This window comes from Panulirus ornatus, chromosome 24 (genome assembly GCF_036320965.1).
Source record: "Panulirus ornatus isolate Po-2019 chromosome 24, ASM3632096v1, whole genome shotgun sequence".
Lineage (NCBI taxonomy): Eukaryota > Metazoa > Arthropoda > Malacostraca > Decapoda > Palinuridae > Panulirus > Panulirus ornatus.
In genome coordinates, this window is record NC_092247.1 from 6,312,657 (window position 1) to 6,318,669 (window position 6,013).

Below are 6,013 nucleotides of genomic sequence, written 5' to 3' on the forward strand. Positions count from 1 at the left end.
TGTTTGTTTACAGTTAGGGATTACTAACTTCTTTGTTGACAATTATTTCATGACAGCTCTGAAGACATATAGATTGCCATATGACCATATTTTCTACACAAAAATAATAATCATGAAGGTATAGCATAGCACATTGATCCCCCGAGCTGTATAAGATAGATAATAAGGACACTGAAAGATAAACCCCTTGCTTCTGATGTTGCATTGTTGCGTTCTTCATGTGTTGTTTATGTTGCCAGGCCTTAGTCTTGCAAGGGACCTTGTCTTTAGAAGGCCCATCCTCCCTTATCACTCTGACCGTCGATTAAGATGTGCAATTATTTCCACAATTAAAACTCCGTGTGGTAAAGATAATCTGAGTCTCAAATCAAACATGCTAATGAAATTATGGTAGCTCAGGGTAGTAATTAACAATATCAGTAAATTAGACGTTGCTAAACAAGTCAGTGCACGCGTGCCCTTGAAAATGATATCGGCACATACATACAGGAGGAATTCGAGGTTATGTATATGTGGCCTTTTTTGTCTGTTTTCTTGGCGCTACCTTGCTGAAGTAGGGGGTGGCGATGCTGTTTCCTTTTGGGTGGGGTAGCGACAGGACTGGATAAAAGACAAGTATGAATATGTACACGTTTGTATATGTATGTGTGTGTATGTTATGTATATGTACGTGTATGGGCATTTATGTATATATATGTGTATATGAGTGGAAACGGCGATTAAGTATGATTCTCTCTCTCTCTCTCTCTCTCTCTCTCTCTCTCTCTCTCTCTCTCTCTCTCTCTCTCTATATATATATATATATATATATATATATATATATATATATATATATATATATATATATCCTAGTCTTAGCCAGGTACCCTTTTATCGCCTAAGCCTTAGGGGTGGATGAACAGCTGGGTTGACTGTGGACCGACTGCCGCAACCAGTTTTCAAACCTATGCGCTCGACCCTGGGCGGCTTGTGAATTCGTCACTGCCTGGAACGCTAACCGACAACACTTAATCCCAGCGGTAAAGTAGAGATTTCGTGGAATCTCCGACGCACGGGGAATGGCAAGCCAAGCTGGCTAGTGCGAGTCATGTACCCCTGTGGCCGCTAACTGCTTGAGTGGGCGGCGCGACCAGCACCAGACCCGCTTACTGCAGCTGTTATTCGTTTGCATGTTTCTTGGTTTACGTAACTCAAGGGTCTTTAGGTTATTTTGAAGAGAATTTATTTTTTACTTTCTTATTATTATCATTTTTACCCTGCGTCGTATTCAGGGATCATGCGCCTAACGGCATGCAACTGAATACGGGGATGAAAGTTAATGGTAAAGGACGAAGTGTATCTGTTTCGTCAACTCTCTAGGCAATGATAAAGCTAAGGGCACCGACCTCGGCGACAGATTTAGACCAGCATTTGATATCACGTTGGATTCTCGTCCTAGATGAACCCTGTGTAGCCATGCACTTCCTGCCTCACTTTCAGTTCTTAAACGTCGTCGTTAACTCCCTACGTCGCTCCACAGGCCTTCTTGCCGGCAGTAAACTCCCACTCAGGTCTCCCTCACATAGCAGCAGCAATAAGGTTTATAACCACAATCTACTTGCGCCCACACCCTACATGACATGAGTAACCTTGGTGCTGAACGCACTGCCTCAAGGTTTTGTGTGCAGATCAACGCCTAGCGGCGAATAGCCACCCCGATGGTCGTCGCCTTTCGGGTTACAGACATTCGAGCGCTCAGCTCAGCCTAAAAACATCTTGGGGCCATCCTTTGACCTTGGCCGTGCCTCGTCTGTCCTGAAGAAGCGTCATGAGGCCTGCCTCCTCCCTCCTACAGTTGCAATACAGGACCTCGGCAGTGCCTTCTCCCTTGTGTAGTCATATCATGGGAACTAGACAGTGGCTCTTCCCTTCTGCAGCAGCAGCAGCACAATAGGACTTCGGTAACGCCCTCTTCTCCCTCCTACACCACCACCACCACGGGTCTGCTCCCTGTTGTAGCACAACAATGCGAATGCAGTGCTTCCTTCCTCCTTATGTACCACAAGAGGACCTTGGCAGCGTCTGCTCCCTCCTGAAGGAAAACCCGGTACCCTGGCAAACCCACCTCCTCCTACAGCAGTGCTACGAGATCAGGCAACTTTACTTTTCCCCCGAAAGGCAACACGATTGTCACAGTCTTCTTGCCTCAGCACTAGCAATGCCTACCGTGTTAGCTTCGCGCCCTTGTATAGATTTATCAATGTACCATGACTGTGTTTAGATGTGCATCTGTGTCCTTATATATATATATATATATATATATATATATATATATATATATATATATATATATATATATATATATATATATATATAAGATTAGTGTGATCGGGGCCTGAACATGCAGGAGGGTGAAAGGAGGGCAAGGAATAGAGTGAATTGGAGCGATGTGGTATACCGGGGTGACGTGCTAGCCGTCAGTGGATTGAATCAAGGCATGTGAAGCGTCTGGGGTAAACCATGGAAAGCTGTGTAGGTATGTATATTTGCGTGTGTGTGGACGTATGTATATACATGTGTATGGGGTGGGTTGGGCCATTTCTTTCGTCTTTTTCCTTGCGCTACTTCGCAAACGCGGGAGACAGCGACAAAATATATATATATATATATATATATATATATATATATATATATATATATATATATATATATATATATATATATATATATAGGGCAAAGTTGAATAACGCCTTTTCGTTTTAACAGTTTTCCTTTCAAGGTTTTTTTTTTTTTTCAGTTAGTACAGCCGTCTGTACAAATCATTTTTAGGTTAGCTGGGCTTGGAAATAAAAGCATCGTAAACAAAATTCCAGGCTCTCATTTTGAAGCGTATTGACGTTATGGTTTCTCGTCCTTCTGTCTCCCGCAAGACTATTGATGCCGGTGTAACGAAACTGCAGCTCTTTTGTACTTTACTTTGGAGGCATCAATCACGGACGAGAGTCCACATCAAGGCCGGGCCTAAGTTGAAAAGGAGAAAGGTTGATATAAGGGAAAAAGATGAAGCAAGAGAAAGGATTTACGAATTTTGGAGGAAGTGAAAAATCTGTCTTTTAAAATGTGCCAGGTCGTGGTTTACTGGGAGAGACATGACAGGGTAGTGATTTCCAAGGGTTCGAGGTGTGGGGAAAGAAAAAGCTATCAAAACGGCCCACCCTTGAGTTGCCGACGGCCACTTAGTAATCATGTGACGCAGCAGCTTGCCGATCTGGGTTTAACGACATTCATTTCATTTTCATCTAGGGACTTTCTTCGGTCCTGAGTGAATGACATAGCAGAATTCTAGAGATTTTACTCCAAATATGCGGACAAAGCTGTTGGCTCTTATCTATATTCACATGGACAACACTCATCGTGCGTTACAGATGTGCTACAGTCTCACCTGTTTTGAGTTTAACGAATCTAACTGACGCGTCCCAGTGTCAGGTATCAATTCACCTCATAAAGCAGATCATTCACGTTGACAAGAAAGTGTAATGTTCCCAGCACCGAGTCCTGTGGGACCCCACCTGTCACTCTCGTTCAGCTTGAGAAGGATCACCCGAGACGTGTCCTCTGTTCCCTCCCAGTTATTTAGCTGTTAATCTGGAGAAGTAATCCTTCTCTTACTCCAGCTTGGACGCTTAACTTTACCCCCAGTCTCTCTTTCTGGGGACAGTATCAGTGGCTTTCTGGCAGTCCAAGGGTATACACTTAATCCGCCCACCCCATTTTATTTCCAGGGTGTTACTGTTCTCGTTGCTTAACCACTCGCACTCGTTCTCATGGCTGAAGAAAATGTGCTCTGACATTAGCACACAGTGTGCCTTACTTGTGTGCCCATAAACAGTACTGCAAGTCTCATCGTTCCAGAGGAAAAAAGCAAAAGGACTGGAGAGCGACTTTTGTACCCTTACGTGTCCTTCCCAAATGACATCAGATTTGTATTTTTGACCACACTTACGGTATTTTATTCATTCCATCAACAACTCATCACATGACGTAGGTACAGTTGAATCTCAGACACTTAGTCGTAAATATGATTTCTTTTACACTTTATACATCATATATTTTCAAAAGCATTATCCCATCTTGATCCCATTTCTCTTTGCTTCTCATTCCCTTCTTTCACCTTTCATTTTGATTCTTTTAACTACTAAATTCTGCTCATCAACTTTTCAGCCCTGATAACTATATTTATAGATGATCAACTGCCATTCCAGAATTCTGTCATGTAGACTTAATCTATCACTTACATCGTCCGTCTATTTGTGGCTGCAATCTATTGTTTAGCTCAATCTCGGATTTTTCTTTAACTTATTGTGCACACTCCATTTGTGTCTAGTTTGTTTAGCCCCCTCGCATGGCTATCAGCAGCAATCTTATTCACATAAAAATGTCACAGTGTAGTCAGTAAAGATGTTAAACACTTAAAAAAAAAAATCTTATCAACAGTGGTGGCTATTGCGACGACCACACACAAACCAAACAAGTCTACCCCCACTCCATTCTCTCTCTCAATTTGTTTCTGATTCGTTTTCTTTTACAAGAAATTGATAACGAATAAATTCTCAACACAACATGCTGTTCAGACTCGACCATTATCTTCACACTTGACATCATCATCAAGAACGCTTAATGATACACCTCCCTTTGTTTCTTTTTATATCGGCTGAAATGATCTATGATTACCCAGGACTGTAAGAATGGTGACATCATATTACCAACATTCTCTTAAGAATCTGTGACGAAGCAGTTTTCTCCACGATGATGAAATAAGCTCGGAAGTGACGTTAAACCTGTTTCAAGACCAGATGATAGGTACCCCGAGGCCACAAGAGGAGATATAACAATCAAACAACTTGAAAATTTCTCCCAACAATGTGCATTGATTACGCATGCGTGATTATGGACATCCGATACGCAGGAGATAACACGATGTACTGTGATGGAGAATCAAGATGACCAGAAGTTACAGTGCATAAACACACGCGTGGGTGCAGGCTACAGACAATATATAAAGATGAAATAGATTTTTTTTTTTACTAGACTGTTTGCTGGAATATACGGAAATACAACTTAGCACCAAACTAAACAGAAAACGAAGTACAGTGTTTTAAAACGTTATACATAAGTGCATCAGGAGTTGAAAAGCTTTATTGACTTAGATATTACATCAAGGGTAGAGACAAGTATATTCCCACACTATTGAAAAATGTAAACCACGTATCTTGGCGTCAGAATTTTCGACAATGCAAGAATTGTATGAATAACTTCGATATTAATATCCTAGCCAACTTGTTCCTTAACGGTTCTTGGATTCACTGTTCCCGTAGGATTATATGTGTTCACATATTAGTACATAGTGTGAAGGAGAGGGTTCTTCTGCACTGTCTGTAAGCTTAACCCGTCCCGTTTGTCCTTCAGGATCAATATATACATTTTTTTTTTCTGTAATTTCCTTATTTATTTCAACGTCAACAGTTCCTAGACGGCGAAACCGGGCAGTTATCTTCTATCTTTTTTTTTTCGTAGGCATCTGATTGTATCTCTAGGGTTGAACTGATGACCATGTACAGGTCGTATTTTCGTCATTCATCCTACCACTCAGAGGCTCTCATATCACAGCAACAACGCACCAGTTCCTATGATCGACAGGCCGGTGTATTCCACTCTGTCCCTAAATTTTTTCTTTCCAGTTGCTGGGTGATGTATTATCCCCTGCAACACCTCTTGCCTTCTTCCTGTTTCCGCCTTTGCATTTTCCCCCATGTTGCGGGGCTGTGCAGCAAAGGTCTGTGGCTCCTTTCTGTGAATCCAGGAGCCTGTATTATTTGGGACACCTCAGTTACCGCGCTCGACGCAGTACAACGCACTACACAGGTCTCATTTGATATCTACATTCCAAGATGTGATTTGATTTTCCTCCCACAAAGCGACACCAGTGTCCGCCCTGGCGCTTCCAGGCCCTGTGGCCCCACATACTGCACTGTTA